Source organism: Lolium rigidum, chromosome 5 (assembly GCF_022539505.1).
Source record: "Lolium rigidum isolate FL_2022 chromosome 5, APGP_CSIRO_Lrig_0.1, whole genome shotgun sequence".
Taxonomy (NCBI): domain Eukaryota; kingdom Viridiplantae; phylum Streptophyta; class Magnoliopsida; order Poales; family Poaceae; genus Lolium; species Lolium rigidum.
This window is the reverse complement of record NC_061512.1, coordinates 225,166,412-225,182,425: the sequence shown is the minus strand read 5'-3', so window position 1 is coordinate 225,182,425 and position 16,014 is coordinate 225,166,412.

Genomic DNA, 16,014 nt, shown 5'->3' with positions numbered 1-16,014 from the left:
AAAGGAAACAGACATATGGGCCGGGCGGTACTACCGCGGGCGGTACCGGCCTAAATACCGCACGCGCGTTTTGGCTTACTGGATCGCAAGCGGTACCAGGCCGGTACCGGCCCGGTAGTACCGTAACCCAATTACGGTACCAGGCCGGTACCAGGGCCGGTACTACCGGCCCAGCTTTTCTTCTTCCTTCCTCAGCCCGCACAACTTCCTCTCCGCCTGGGCCGCCCCGCACCTTGGCCCACCACCGCGCGCCACACACGCATGCACGCGACCCGGGCCGGCTGCTCGCTCCCGCTCGCCACGCCTCGAGCACGCGGCGCGTTTCCGCTCGATCCCGCGGGAGATCGTGGCGTTGACCCCGTGCTGCTCCCGCCCGCGCCTTGGCTGTTGCGCCGCTGGCCCCGCGCTGCTCCCGCCCACGCGCCTGCTGCTGCTAGCTGCCGCGCCGCTGGCCCCACGCCTCCATACCGCATGCTTGCCGCCTCCGCCACTTGCTCTTCTCTCTCTGCATTTCGAGTTTTGGTTCAGCACTTTCAGCACAAGCGGTAGTACCGCTCCACTGAGCGGTACTACCGGTTTTGGGGCGATTTTCAGATCTGGTTTTTGGGCAAAACGGTAGTACCGCTTTGCACAACGGTAGTACCGCTTTGGAGCGAATCTGACCGTTTTCTCAGCCCCAACAGCTATATTTTGCAGCCCATATTTATACCTCTCTTCCACCTCCGACCCAACTACTTCTTCCCCTCCATTCTCTCTCCTCCATTGTTGACCTTGAGTTGTTTCTTCCTCCTCTTGATCCCCCCACTATTTCTTGCATATTTTTGGGGGAAAGGAGAGAGGAGATCTAGATCTAGAGCTTCACCAATTGAATCCCTCTCCAAGTGAGGGAATCTTGCTAGATCTAGATCTTGGAGTTGCTTGGTGTTTCTCCTCATATTTGTTCTTCCTCCCTTATTCCCCCAATAGCTTTTGTAGCTTTGTTGGAATTTGGGAGAGAAGAACTTGGGCATCTTAGTGGTGTTCTTAGCCATTGCATTAGGTGCATCGGTTTGGGTTCTCTCCGGGGTTTCGGTCTCATAGAGGGCATGTTGACCTTAGTGGTGTTCTTGTAGCCTTTGTGGCCTTGTAGCCTTTGTGGCGTTGTCGTCTTTGTGGCGTTGTTGCCTTTGTGGAGTGTGGTAGCCTTTGTGGTTTTGGAGCCGGTTGTGGCGCGTTGGTGTCTTGGTGGCTTTGTTGCCGGTGTGGCGTGTTGTAGCCTCTTGTGGCCTTGTACTTGAGAGCCTCCGTGTTGTGGAGTTGCCTCAAGCTTGATACTTGGGGTTTTGCCCAAGCTTGTACGGAGTTCGGTGACCACCCTCAAGGGTCCCTTAGTGGATCGAGGCTTTCCCCTTGGTGGAAAGGCTCGAGGAGATACGGTGGTCCTAGTGGCTCATTGGAGTGCCTTGTGCCTCCACACCGCTCCAGATGGAGACGTAGCACCCTTGGGTGTGAACTTCGGGATACATCGTCGTCTCCTCGTGCACCGGTTACTTCTCAACCCGAGCTCCTTTACCTATGCGCTTTACCTTGTTATATCTACCTTGCTTGATGTGCTATACCTAGCTTGTTATCACCTTGTTGCTCATCATGCTAGCATAAGTTGTCGGTGCTCTTAGGCAAACCCCTTGTTGATAGGCTTTGAGCTAAACTAGTAAACACATGTATAGTTTTATTCCGCCTAGTTTAGCTCTCAAGTAGAAGTTTTTATACACCGCCTATTCACCCCCCCCCCCCTCTAGGCGACTGACGAGGGATCACCTCGGCAATGCCTACATATTGTAGACTAGGGTTTCGGGAGAGAGCGACGATGGAGATTCCGGGGTCGAGATTAGGCACACGACGTACCCAGCTTCGGGTCCCCTCGGTGGAGGATCCCTACGTGCTGCTAGCAATCCAGTATATGATCATAGATGTGTTTACAGGGTGCCGCCATAAGCGGAGCTGTGTTGTCTATCTGCTATCTACCTGTTGGTCTTATTTCGGGTGCCCTGGCTAGCTTTATATATGCAACCAGCCTAGGGTTTTACAAGAGTCCTAGTCGACTACTTCTTCGGGTTGCCTTGTTGGGCCTTCTCCATATTTGGTCTTCTCCATATTGGACCGAGCCAGGTATACTAATAATGGGTATCCGAAGGGTATGCCCATGTCGAGTAGCCCCGAGTTTCTAGGGAAGTCAAAGACTTGCGTAGAAACTCCAAGCATAACCATCTCCGAAGTTGAAGAAAATATAAAGCGAGGTCCATGTCGCAGATCATGTGTAGCGTAGATGATGTCGATGATTCTTGAAATTATTTTTCTATCGGGTGCGCGACAGCGCTCCCGATGGGAGTAGCCCCCGAGTCTATGGGTAAGTGCTTGCACTTAGGCATAGACTCAAGTTGTACTACTCGATGAAGAACTTAACTATATTTCTGGAGGACTTGATGAAATCCATGGGCTCCCGATGGGAGTAGGCTCCACTCGAGTCGTAGAATCGAGTTGAGTCTACAAACCTTGATTGTCATAAATGCTATCGAAGTTATTTTTCTATCGGGTGCGCGGCCAGCGCTCCCGATGGGAGTAGCCCCCGAGGCTACAGCCAAGTGTTTGCACTTGGGTGAAGGCTCAACTTGCTTTTAATCGACTCCACAATTTTTCCTCTTTCTTTTATCTTATCAGGAGGGTGAACAATACTCTCGATAAGAGTAGCCCCGAGCCTATGGGCAGGTGCTTGCACCTAGGCATAGGCTCGAGTTGTACTACTCGATAAAGATCTTGGCGCAGCCCCTCTTTTTATCGACTCCAGGCCGTTGCTATTTTTATTTGACATCCATATATATATTGAACAGGGATAATGGTAATTGGGGCTAGTTCATCTGACGGATCAGGTACTAGTTAACTGCTCTAGTGGCAATCCGCAAAAACCTACTTCAAGATCACGTCCCTGGACATGATCTCGGGATACTGGTGCTAACTCGACAGGTGCCGCTTAAGGTCTTACCATCTGTCGAGCCCCAGTCATGTTTTATCGGGTCCACAGCGCGTCCGCTGGGATATTTCTTCACATCTGTTGATGCGGATAAAAGTAGCAGAGCGCAGTCTTTGGCGATGCCACGCCACACAGGACGGACCCGGGGTCTTACCTTCGCAGAGTTTTGCGGCATTCAGAGATTATTCGCGACTTTTAGCGCTCTGAGAATATATTGTCGAGTGCCTTGTTCGGCTGATGCAATGACCCATTTTGCGGGTTCTTCTATATTTTTCTCGGGCGTGATGAGACAGCCACATATATTGGATTCTTCTACATTGTCGGGTACATCACCAATGCTCTTGCTCGGAACAATATGACGAGTCAATGGACCCGAAGATTTGTCCTTTTTTTTTTTTGGGGTTCCTCCTTGATGAAAATTTCGTCGAGTTTCTCCTTCAGGAAAATATTTTGTCGGGTCCTCCCTAATTCTTCGGGTCCTCCCTGAGGATAATTCTTCGGGTCCTTCCTGAGGACAATTCTTTGGGACCTCCTTGAGGATAATTCTTCGACACCTCCTTGAAGATAATTCTTCGGGACCTCTTTAAAGATAATTCTTCGGGACCTCCTTGAAGATAATTTTTCGGGACCTCCTTGAAGATAATTCTTCGGGACCTCCTTGAAGATAATTTTTCGGGACCTCCTTGAATAAGATTTCGTCGGGTTCTCTTTTGATTTCGTCGGGTTCCTCCCTGAAGAAGATTTCGTCGAGTTCTCCTTGAGGATAATTTCTTCGGGTCCTCCTTGAGGATAATTTCATCGGGTCCTGTTCTTTCTTGAAGACAATATCGTCGAGTTCTCCCTGTAGATAATTTTGTTGAGTTCTCTCTTATATACTTTGAAATTTGCATTTTCCTGCACAAATAAACAAACTTTTTCTATCTTTTCCTTGACTCTCTTTTTCGCATGCGGTGTCGGATGCTCGGTTTCGATGATATGCAAAGTAAATTTATGCCGCACAGCCCCCGAGTGTCGTGTGCGGCAAAAGTAAATGATAATCAACTTTATGTAAATTAAAAGGAAACACTTAGCTTATTAGATACGACGGAGTTAACGGAGATATGCCGTGTAGCTAAGTCGATGAAGTCTTGGAGTGAAGCCAAGAAGTCGAGCCGAAGTAGGAACCACCAAATAGCAATAAATAGATGGCGCCAAATTGTTGATGAAGAAATAGCCGAGCCCCCGAGCGTTGCTGGGATGATGTCATGATTGTTGCTTAGATATGGTACCGCAATTATAACCCAGGGAAAAGTCATTGTCAAGCCCCCGAGTATTTAGCCATGATGTCGAAAGAAGTTAACGAGTCGCGGCGTCATATAAGTTGAAGCCATTTAGGATGAAGCCATTGACAATAACATAATATAAATCCCTGAAGAATCCAGTAATAATCATAGAAGATGAATCTGTTGATATTATATAGGATGAATCCATTGACCCGAAGAAAATAGTTCCAGTAATAATTATAGAAGATTAGTCCATTGAACCGAAGAATCCAGTAATATGGAAGATGAATCCGCCGAAGAAAATAAATCCAGTAATAATCCTCGATGATAATCCAGTGACCCGAAACACCTCGGATAATGTTGTATAAGAGTAAGCCAGTAATATTCATATAGATGAATCTTATAAGATGAATCCGAAAAATGAATCCAATAAGCCGAAGAAGATGAATCCATTGATCCGAAGAAAATAATTCCATTGAGCCGAAAATAAATTCACTTAGCCGAAGTAGATATATCCAGAGGCGAAGAAAAAAAATTCACCAAGTAACCGAATATATTTGTGGTAACGAAGTAATGTCGAGCCCCCAATGTTAAGTGTATTTGTTGTAATATTGTAATGGCAAAGCCCCCGAGTATTTGGGTATGGCGAAAGTAAATAATAATTGACTATTGGAAGATGAACACTTAGCTTTATTGTTGGATGCGGCGAGGTCGAGGTGGAAGTAGATCGTCCGGAAGATGGAGTCGACGAAGCGGATGTACTTGATGCAGCGGAGCCGTGCGGCGTTTAGCCGAAAATATTTGATACGGTGGAAGTAGTCGGCATGGAGGAGAGAATCGTCGAGTTCGCGGTGGGCGAGCCCCCGAGCATGCGACTGTACGGGGCGAAGTCGTCGAAACTTGTTCCGATCTGTAGTTATATTACGGCGCAAAAAACTACACGCAAATAATAGCACAAGCCGGAAAAATATTTTGAAATAAATTTTACAAATAGTAAGAAGTTGGAAATATAGCACCTGATTATTTTTGTAGACCAAAATCTGATAGCGTGACACTCCCTATGAATGCACTGGTCGATTCCATAAATCATTAAAAATCGTGGTCTTTTCCTTGTACGTATTTGACATATACGGCGTTTCATGTGCTCCAATCGCTGAAGTGCTACTTCCATCCAATCTTGTACCATGCATACCAAAAACACATGCGTGTTAGGGAGTTAGATCCAAGGAACGAGAAAAGAAATTGATAAAATATTCAATGAGAAAAAAAAAATTGTTGGCCCGCCCAGGATGCTGCCTTTAGATCCCGTAATCCTCTGGTAGACTCGGTTCCTTTCTTTTTGAAGCCCGATCGCTAGTCCAGCAAAAACGTGGTTAGCTGTGTCAACATGTGTGGATTGGATCGGGAACCAAAGAGCGACCGAAAGTTCGCGTTCTTCTAAGTCTCGTCGAGGTGTCTCGAGGTTGGTGTTGGCTCTGAACGGAACTTGAAATCGGCAAAGCGGATGAGCGCCTGCTGCCAGCTGCCGCCAGGATCATCATCTTGTCGATAATCAAACACGTGCTTGATAGATTGATTCACCCTCATGTCCGCGAAAAAATCCGGCCAGCCCTCGATGAAGTGGTTGATGATGAACTTTTGCGATGTATCCCGCCCGGATAACGAAATCCAGTCGTCGCTAATCTCCACGGACGGTGCCAATTGACGAGGGATCACCTCGGCAATGCCTACATATTGTAGACTAGGGTTTCGGGAGAGAGCGACGATGGAGATTCCGGGGTCGAGATTAGGCACACGACGTACCCAGCTTCGGGTCCCCTCGGTGGAGGATCCCTACGTGCTTGCTAGCAATCCGAGTATATGATCATAGATGTGTTTACTGGGGTGCCGCCATAAGCGGAGCTGTGTTGTCTATCTCGCTATCTATCTGTTGGTCTTATTTCGGGTGCCCCGGCTAGCTTTATATATGCAACCAGCCTAGGGTTTTACAAGAGTCCTAGTCGACTACTTCTTCGGGTTGCCTTGTTGGGCCTTCTCCATATTTGGTCTTCTCCATATTGGGCCGAGCCAGGTATACTAATAATGGGTATCCGAAGGGTATGCCCATGTCAGCGATGTCCTAGTACATTCAAACTTGTTCAACAATATCGCAAACATAATGATACTTAACATCAATGTGATTTGTCCTCTCATGGAACATTTGATGTTTAGTAAGATATATGGCACTTTGACTGTCACAAAACAAGTTAATGCAAGAATCATCTCCACAAAGCTCAACATACAAACCTTTCAACCAAGAATACTCTTTGCAAGCTTCGGCAATAGCTATATATTCTACTTCGGTTGTAAATTGTGCAACAACAGGCTGTAGCGTTGCCTTCCAACTCACAGCACATCCACCAGCAGTGAACACATAACCTGTGAGGGACCTTGTCTTTTCCAAGTCGGCAGCAAAATCTGAATCCACATAGCCAACGAGACCCTCACCGGTCTTGCCAAACTTCAAGCAAGCTTTGGATGTGCCACGAAGGTACCTGAAAATCCACTGAATAGCTTTCCAATATTCTTTACCAGGATTCGGCCCAAGCCTACCGACGACGAGCCTCGCTCCGTGATACGTCTCAAATGTATCTATAATTTTTGATGCTCCATGCTTGTTTTACACCAATTTATATATGTTTTGCTCATACTTCGTTGTAATTTTATACATTTTCCGGCACTAACCTATTAACAATATGTCACAGTGTCGAGTCCCTATTTTCTGCTGTTTTGTATTTCAGAAAAGTTGTACATGAAATATTCTCGGAATTGGACGAAACAAAAGCCGAAGATCTTATTTTTCCGTAACGAAGACGAAGTCCGGAGGAGAGACGAAGGGGGGCCACAGGGTGGCCAGACCATGCCTAGGCGCAGCCTAGCCCTGGCCCGCACCTAGGGGTGGTCTGGGGCCACCAGGCCTCCACCGACCTCTCCTTTCCGCCTATATAAAGCTCCCGACGCAAAAAAACCTAAATATATCGGCCTCCATTCACGAAAAGTTCCGTAGCTCCGCCGCCGTTGCGGACAAGATTCGAGGGACGAAGTCTCTATTTCGGCACCCTGTCGGGATGGGGAATTGCCCCCGGAGCCATCTCCATCGACTCTACCACCGTCTTCATCGCCATTGCTGACTCCCATGATGAGGAGTGAGTAGTTCTCCCCCAAGGCTGAGGGCTTTACTGGTAGCTATGTGGTCTATCTATCTCTCCATGTATGATCTTTATGTGATCATGAACATTGTAATCTAGTTGAATAAATAGATGTTATTCTTCAATTATTTTTCTACTCAAGTAGTTTTATTATGTAATCTCCGGGGACACCTTGTCCAACGGTGTGAAGGTGACAGTGTGCACACCGTGGTTGTTTCTTATGCTTAATTTATAGAAATACTTATGAATTCTGGTGACTAGTTAGTACCATCTTTGTATGCTCAAAGTGACAGCGTAGGGTGTCCATAGATTGAGAATGCGAACTTTACGGAATGCTTATGCAGACCTACGCAATGAATTTGTGTTTATTATCAAACCGGGGAGTGGTTCAGAGTAGCATAGTGAAGTGATAATATCTATGTATTCAATTATGGTATCATTGTTGAGAGTGTCCACTAGGGAAACTATGATCCCTAGGCCTTGTTTCTAAGCATCGAAACACCATTTACAACCAGTTCTGCTACATGTTTGCTTGCTGCTATTTTTATTTTAGATTGCAATTACCACTCATAATCATCCATATTACTTGTATTTCACTATCTCTTCACCGAACTAGTGCACCTATACACCTAGCAAGTGTATTGGGTTTGTTGGAGACACAAGAGACTTCTTATATCGTAATTGCAGGGTTGCTTGAGAGGGATATCTTTGACCTCTACCTCCCCGAGTTCGATAAACCTTGGGTGATCCACTTAAGGGAAACGTGTTGTTGTTCTACAAACCTCTGCACTTGGAGGCCCAACACTGTCTACAACAATAGAAGCGTGCGTAGACATCACTCCGCTCGTCATAAGTTAGCCTCCCTTTAGTATATGAATTTGAATCATAAAATAACAATAAGATCATTGGTCCCCGACATAAACCCTCTAATGCAACTCAAAGTTTTGGAAAATGGTTTCGTCCTTCCACCCCTTCCAACACTCATTCGTTACATTAAAGTGTAGCCCTATGAGCCCATATAGGTGAAGTAATATGCAGTCGACGTTCGCATAAAACCATCATAGAACAACATAAAATATAACAACTTGACCAAATACTCATTGCACATCATATAGAATCATAGCCAGATCATCCTATGCCCTCAGGAAGATGGGAAACTACTCACAAGTGTCAAACATGATATTGACCAGAGGCATAATAGTTACAACACAATCTGAATATATAATCTCTCCACCAAATAAAGGTAAAGTACCAATCACAAACATGCAACTAGCCTCAAAACAATATCCGGGGTTCAATTCAACACAAACTATGAGAGGGGGATGACGTCAATCTTGAAGATGATGATGGTGGTGATGATGATGGTGTTGATGGAGATGCCTCCCCCCAACCCAAGGAGGAGTGGTGATGATGATGGAATCAATATCCCCTTTAGCGGAGGCACCGGTTGCGGCAGGATCTTCCCTCTCCCGGAGTAGGAGAGTAATTTCGCCTCCGCCACCGCCTCAATAAATCTCGTGAAAAATATGGATTAGATTTTTGTGTGGAACGGAGGCGTCTGTTAAAAGAGGGCCCCGAGATGATGCCCGAGGGAGAAACAGGCATGGGTGGCACGCCCAGCCAGGTAGGGCGTGCCACCTGTCCTCTTTCCCCCCTCGTGGCTCCTCTCGCGTGATTCTTTCGCCCACGGTGTTTCTTCGGGTGAAAAACTGATCAGGGTTTTTTTTCCTTAATTTTTAGGTGTCCAGAAGATCCTGAAACAATAAAAAAATGAAAAAGGAGGTTTTTTGCCTCCCATGAATTAAATACCAAAGAAGAGGACTTTGTAGGAAAGTCCCGGAAATCAACTAAAATACGTAAATAATGGTATATGATGGCATATATCAATAAAAACTAAATATATATGTGACAATATTGATGATGTAAAATGCATATATCAACTCCCCCAAGATAAAATCTTTTCTCGTCCTCGAGCAAATAAGCGAATAGATCATATCATGCATCAATGAGCTTGTGGTTGATAAATAGAAATATGAGCATTGCATCATCAACTTATGCATATTCAATTGTCTTGTAAGATCTACTGAACTAAAAACTATATAAATATGGACTTCATATAATAGAAACTCTAGCAACTACCCCTTACCATTTGGACAAGACTAACCATAATCAACTTATATATATATCATCTCCATATGTTTGGCTTTTTACTAGCTTTCTTTTTCTTTTACCTTGCCTTTGTATTGAAGATAAACTCGCATAGATCAGCTAGTTACAATACGATAATTTACTAAACAACAAGATAAGCTACTTGACGTTTTCTTTCGATCCCCTTTCATCACGTTGAGATCAAAGGCGGAGCTGGCCCAGGAAACACGGGCCATGGCCTGGGGCGTGAAAATATTACCAGCCTACTATACTATAGGTTGGCCTGGGGCGCAGCCCAACCCAGTTCTGGCCTGCCTTACACAGTTACACACTCGTTTTGCCCCCCAACATCGCAGGAGGATAGCGGTCACGCGCACGAAGCAGCGAGTCAAACGAACTGACGAAGCCTTAGTTGGCTGGCGCCGTCCGCTTGTCCAGCGCCGCCCGCCTGCCACCGCGCTCCGGCCTCCTAGCGCCTAGACGCGTGCGTGCCGCTGCCCGCTCGCCGAGCTCCAGCCTCCCAGCGCCTCGACGTCGGCCTGACTGCTAGGCAGTTTTTCTGCTAGGTATTCCCCTCAAATTCCCCCCTTTGTTGAAATTAGCGATGCCCTGTTCCAAATCGGGCCTCTTAAGGCGCTGGGACCAGACGGTTTCCCAGCCAGATTTCTTCAGCGAAACTGGGACATCTTTTCGTGATGATGTAGTGGGAGCAGTGCAGAAGTTTTTCTCGAACGGTGTCATGCCTGAGGAGGTAAATGAAACAGCGATTGTTCTTATTCCGAAGAAAGATAACCCGGAAGATTAAAGACTTCCGGCCCATCAGTTTATGTAATGTTGTTTTCAAAGTGGTATCAAAATGTTTGGTCAACCGGCTGCGTCCGCTGCTCCAGGGTATTATCTCGCCGACTCAAAGTGCTTTTATCCCGGGGCGGCTTATCACCGACAATGCCCTTGTCGCTTTCGAATGCATTCACTCAATTCAAACCGGTTCTGTTGCTCGCAAGAAATTTTGTGCGTATAAGTTGGATATGGCCAAGGCTTATGACCGCGTGGATCGGAGGTTTCTGGAAGGGGTTTTAGCGAAGTTGGGCTTTCATAGCAAGTGGATTCAGTGGGTGATGGCTTGTATTACCACTGTTTGATACTCTATTCGCTTTAACGGAAATACGTTGGACCCTATCACTCCTACGCGTGGACTACGCCAAGGTGATCCTCTCTCGCCGTACTTGTTCTTGTTTGTAGCTGACGGTTTATCTACCCTGATTAAGAAGGAGATCGAAGATAATAGCCTCCTGGAGCTTCGCCTAAGTAGAAGGGGACCTGGCGTGTCTCACCTCTTATTTGCCGATGATTGTCTCGTTGTTCTTTGAAGGTTACGTCAACCAAGCTGAAATAATCCAAACCATCCTGGACCGTTATGAGCGCAGTACTGGCCAGCTGGTTAGCCTTGGAAAATGTTCCATTCTCTATGGCGATAAGGTACCTATTGATATTCAGAAGGATATAAAGAACATCTTGAAGTATGATACACATTGTTTTGAGGAGAAATACCTTGGTCTTCCGGTCCCTGAAGGAAGGATGAAGAGAGGAAAACTTCAGCCAATAAAAGAGAGATTTGCAAAAAAAGCAAATGACTGGGTGGAAAAATATATGTCTAGTGCGGCTAAAGAAATTCTAGTAAAGGCAGTTCTTCAGTCCCTACCTACATATGCTATGGGTATTTTTAAATTTCCTGTGGGTCTTATCGAAGACCTATCAAAGAATGTTCGTGACTTTTGGTGGGGAGACGAGGAAAATCGACGGCGTATGCACTGGATGTCATGGGAGAAGATGACCCGGCCAAAACACCAAGGTGGTATGGGATTTCGTGACCTGGGAATTTTTAACCAAGCTCTTTTAGCGCGCCAAGCCTGGAGGTTAATTCAATACCCAAATAGCCTCTGTGCCAGTGTTCTGAAGGCAAAGTACTATCCTTCGGGAAACCTCCTTGACATCGCATTTGTTCATAATACTTCCCAGTCATGGCAAGGAGTTATGCATGGTCTCGAGCTCTTGAAAAAAGGTGTGATATGGAGGATAGGGTCCGGGTCTCAGGTCTAGATTTTTAGGGACAATTGGCTTCCCCATCCGGATGCTCCCTATGTGTCTCGAAGGCTTGGAAATAATCGCCGACGATGGGTTGCTGAGCTCATCGATCTAGTTACAAGGTCGTGGGATGAAGCTCTGGTCCGTGCATGCTGCCCTCGTCTAGATGCAAATATTATTCTCACCATTAAACTTCCCTCTAGGAAGTGTGAGGACTTTGTTGCGTGGATGCCTGAGAGCAATGGTATGTTCTCCGTCAGATCAGCTTATAGACTTGGGATGACCGAATCTTATTCTAGACTCAGTGGTGGCCAGTCTAGCACTGAACCTTCTGGTGATAGAGGTATTTGGAATGTTATTTGGAAAACAAAAGTTCCTCAGAAATTGAAAATCTTTGCATGGAAGGCAGCAACGGCTACCCTCGCGGTTAAATCAAATCTTCATCGAAGGGTGCCGTCGGCTGATCCGATTTGCTCCATTTGTGGTAGGGAAGTAGAGGATGGGCATCATGCTTTGATCCGATGCACGATTGCTAGAGCTCTACGGGATCAATTGAGGGAAGTCTGGCAGCTCCCTCCCGAGGCTGCGTTCTGTTATTCAGGTTCAGAGTGGATGCTTAATCTACTTCAGAGTGTCCATAGTGAGATGCGTGCAAAGGTGATTTTTCTCCTCTGGCGTGTGTGGCATCATCGGAACAACATTGTTCATGGAGATGGCAAAGCGTCAGTTTCTGCGTCGGTCCCTTTTCTGGTGAATTACCTGGAGACTTTCTCCACTGTTTCGGATCCAAAGGTGGATGTCAAGGGCAAGAGTGTGCTCCCCCTTGGAAATGACTTAGACCCTGCAGGCCCGGATGCTTTCAGAGCCTCGGTAGCTCCTCGGATCGGAGAGGTTAAAGCCAACGTTGATGCAGGCTGGGATGCTCTATCAAGGACGGCGGGAATTGGTGTCATCATTAGGGACCATAATGGCCATGTTATCATGTCGGAGTGGATGCCGATCAAGGGCTGCACTAGTGCCGAAGAAGCTGAGATCCATGCAGCCCTTGCTGGACTAAAACGTCTTATCAATCTGCGTAGGTGGCCAGCCACGCTTGAATCTGACTGCTCTCGTGTGGTTCAGACCATCACTACGTCAACTATTGAAAGATCGGGTTTTTGGTGTCTGTATGAGGAAGCTAGGGAGCTCTTGAAAGTTTTCACTCAGATTACTATCAGAAAGATAGATAGGGTTAGTAACTATGCTTCTCATAGTCTAGCTCATCTAGGTAAATCGGGTGATAGTGGTATTTTATTTGGTGCAACACCGATCTGCGCATCGATCAGCCGTTGCACAGGATCGTATTTTGTAACCATACTCCGTGCCGATCGCGGGCAAGTTATCAGACGCACTCTTTTCCTTCCAGGGTACCGAAGGGGACTGGAAGGTTTTTAATGAGGCGGGCTTGCTTTGCTTAATAAAGTGTGGTTTACATTCAAAAAAAAAATTTCCCCCCTTTGTTGCTCTGGCCCTTCTAAATTTTGATTTCCTCTTAGTCTCTTACAGTTATATTGTTTAGATTTTGATTCCCCTCAATATAATTTAGATTTTGCATGTACGTGCTCCAACTCTTCCCTCTGCCTTGAGATGCTTTAGTTAATTTTTCTTTAATTTATGTTCTACGGGAGGACAAAATGAACAAAAGAAATAGAATTGATAACTTTCCTAGTACAAACCACCGAATCCACGAAATCGGCCCTTCAACTCGAGCGAGTGATAATATTCCACGTCAACGCGTTACAACTGAACTTAGGCCTGGTGATATTGAATCAGATCCTGGTTTGAGAATACCAATTGAGCATTTGGATCCAGATATTAGAGATATTGCTAGAAGGGAGTACATTAGTAGGAGTTCATGCCAACCAACTGATCATACATATGAATGGAAATGGGAAGGAAATGGCTACAGAAGCTTCCATGATTATTGGTATGATGATCATCGTGGCCGGTTGGAGTATAGCGTTGCTAAAAATGCCGCCTTTTGCTTTTATTGCTTTCTTTTTAAGCAACCAAGAGCTGAAAACTATGGTATTGAAGCATTCACCAAAAATGGGTTTAATTAAAACATGGAAAGATGGGCCTAGTGTTCTTAATCACCATGTTGGTGAACATGACAGTGCTCATAATAAAGCTAGAAAACAATATATGGCTTTGAAAAATCAGAGGCAAAATCTTCCACATGTGATTGATCGGGGTACTAATATTGACCAAGAAAAATAAAAAGCTTGTCTCTTAATTATGTTGGGTGTTGTCAATTTTTTGCTTCTGCAAGGTCTTGTATTTCGTGGACATGGTGAGTCTATTAACTCACAGAATAAGGGTAACTTTAAGGGGATGTTGGAATTGTAGACGAAGAAAGATCCAAAGGCAGAAAAATTGATTGGGAATGCCGGGGAGAACCATAAGTTGACTTCACTCGAGAAACAACTGGACTTGTGCAAAGCTTATGCACAAGAGACCACCAGAGCCATTATTGAGGATATTGGAGACAGTAAATTTGCCTTGCTTGTTGATGAGTCCAGAGATGCATCTATTAAGGAGCAAATGACTATGTGTTTGAGGTAGTAGCCTTGAATTGTATTGTATGTATGTGTGTTGCACTTATATTTTCTCAAAGTTGCTACATATTAATCGTGCTCCTTTTCTCTTATGTAGGTATGTCAACAAAATAGGGGAGGTGATTGAGAGATTTATTGCAATTGAGCATGTTCTTGATACTAGAGTAGCTTCACTCAAGTCAGCTTTGGATAGTATGTTTGCTACTCATGGCTTATCTATGTCTAATTTGAGAGGGCATGGTTACGATGTGGCTTCAAATATGAGAGGCGAATTTTGTGGGCCGCAAAGATTGATCTTGGAAGAATATCCATATGCTCATTATATACACTGCTTTGCACATCAGTTGCAATTAGTTGTTGTTGCTGTTGCTAAGTGTTGTTCATCAGTAAGGGATTTTTTTGAATACACTAGCATGGTTGTCAACATTGTTAATGCTTCCTGTAAAAGACATGATCAATTGGCCGAGAGTAGCATGATGAAATTGTGCGCCAGTTAGAGGCGGGAGACCTTGTTGGTGGGAATGGCAAAAACCAATTAACTAACCTTGCAAGACCCAGTGATACACAGTGGGGATCACATCACAGAACCTTATGCCGACTTGTTCTGATGTGGAAACCAGTTCTGAAGGTATCAGAAAATTTATTCCTTGATGCAGAAAATGTTGCACAAAGAACCACAGCTGGGGGGTTGATAAAGCACATGGATACATTTGAATTTGTTCTCATATTGCATATTATGATTCGATTATTGGGCAAGACTAATGATCTATCATCTTGCTTGCAAAATAAAAACCAGAACATTGTGCGTGCAAGTGGGATTGATTAAAACCACATTAGATAAATTTCAAGAGATAAGGCAGGATGGTTGGGATGAGCTCCTTAAAGAGGTAAATGTATTTTTGTCTCAAATACAACATTGTAGTGCCAAATATGGAAGATACAAGAACTTCAGAAATGAAATATGCAATGTGTTACATGATCAAATTATTGTCGAGTTAAACAACCTTCTCTGAAAGATCTACTCAATTGTTGAGATGCATAGGTTGCCTTGATCCCACGAATTCGTTTTCCAATTATAATGAAGAAAATTTAGTTGAGCTTGATAGTACGTATGTTGCTAACTTCTCTACATATGAAGTTTATTTTGTCCTTAGAAACCAATTAGAATCATTCATCCTGGAAGCAAGAGTTGATCCTCATTTGATGAACTGTAATGATCTTGGTCATCTTGCCATGAAGATGGTTCTAGCTGATATGCACACAACTTTCCCCTTGGTTTATCTCCTTGTTGAGTTAGCAATTATTTTGCCGGTTGCAACTGCAACAGAGGAAAGGACCTTTTCAGCAATGAGCATTATCAAGACTGGGTTGAGGAACAAGATGGGTGATGACTGGATGAATCATAGAATGGTCTGTTATATTGAGCGAGATGCATTTGTTAGTATTGAAGAGTGAAAGATCATAGAGCAATTTCAAGACTATTGCTTGTGCAAAGGCATTTTACCTCGTCCTAGAAGTAGGTTTTCATATTTTGCATCCATTATGAACTATTTCACTTGTTGTTTACGTACTAATTGGCATTTTAAATTTCATACTTGAAGGTTTAGCTTCTTCTACTATTGAAGATGTAGTCATGGGAGGTTTACGTGTTGATTGGCATTATATAATGTCTTTTGTTATATCTTACATTCAGTGTTGAAATACCATCAAATCAAGTGTTTAAATTC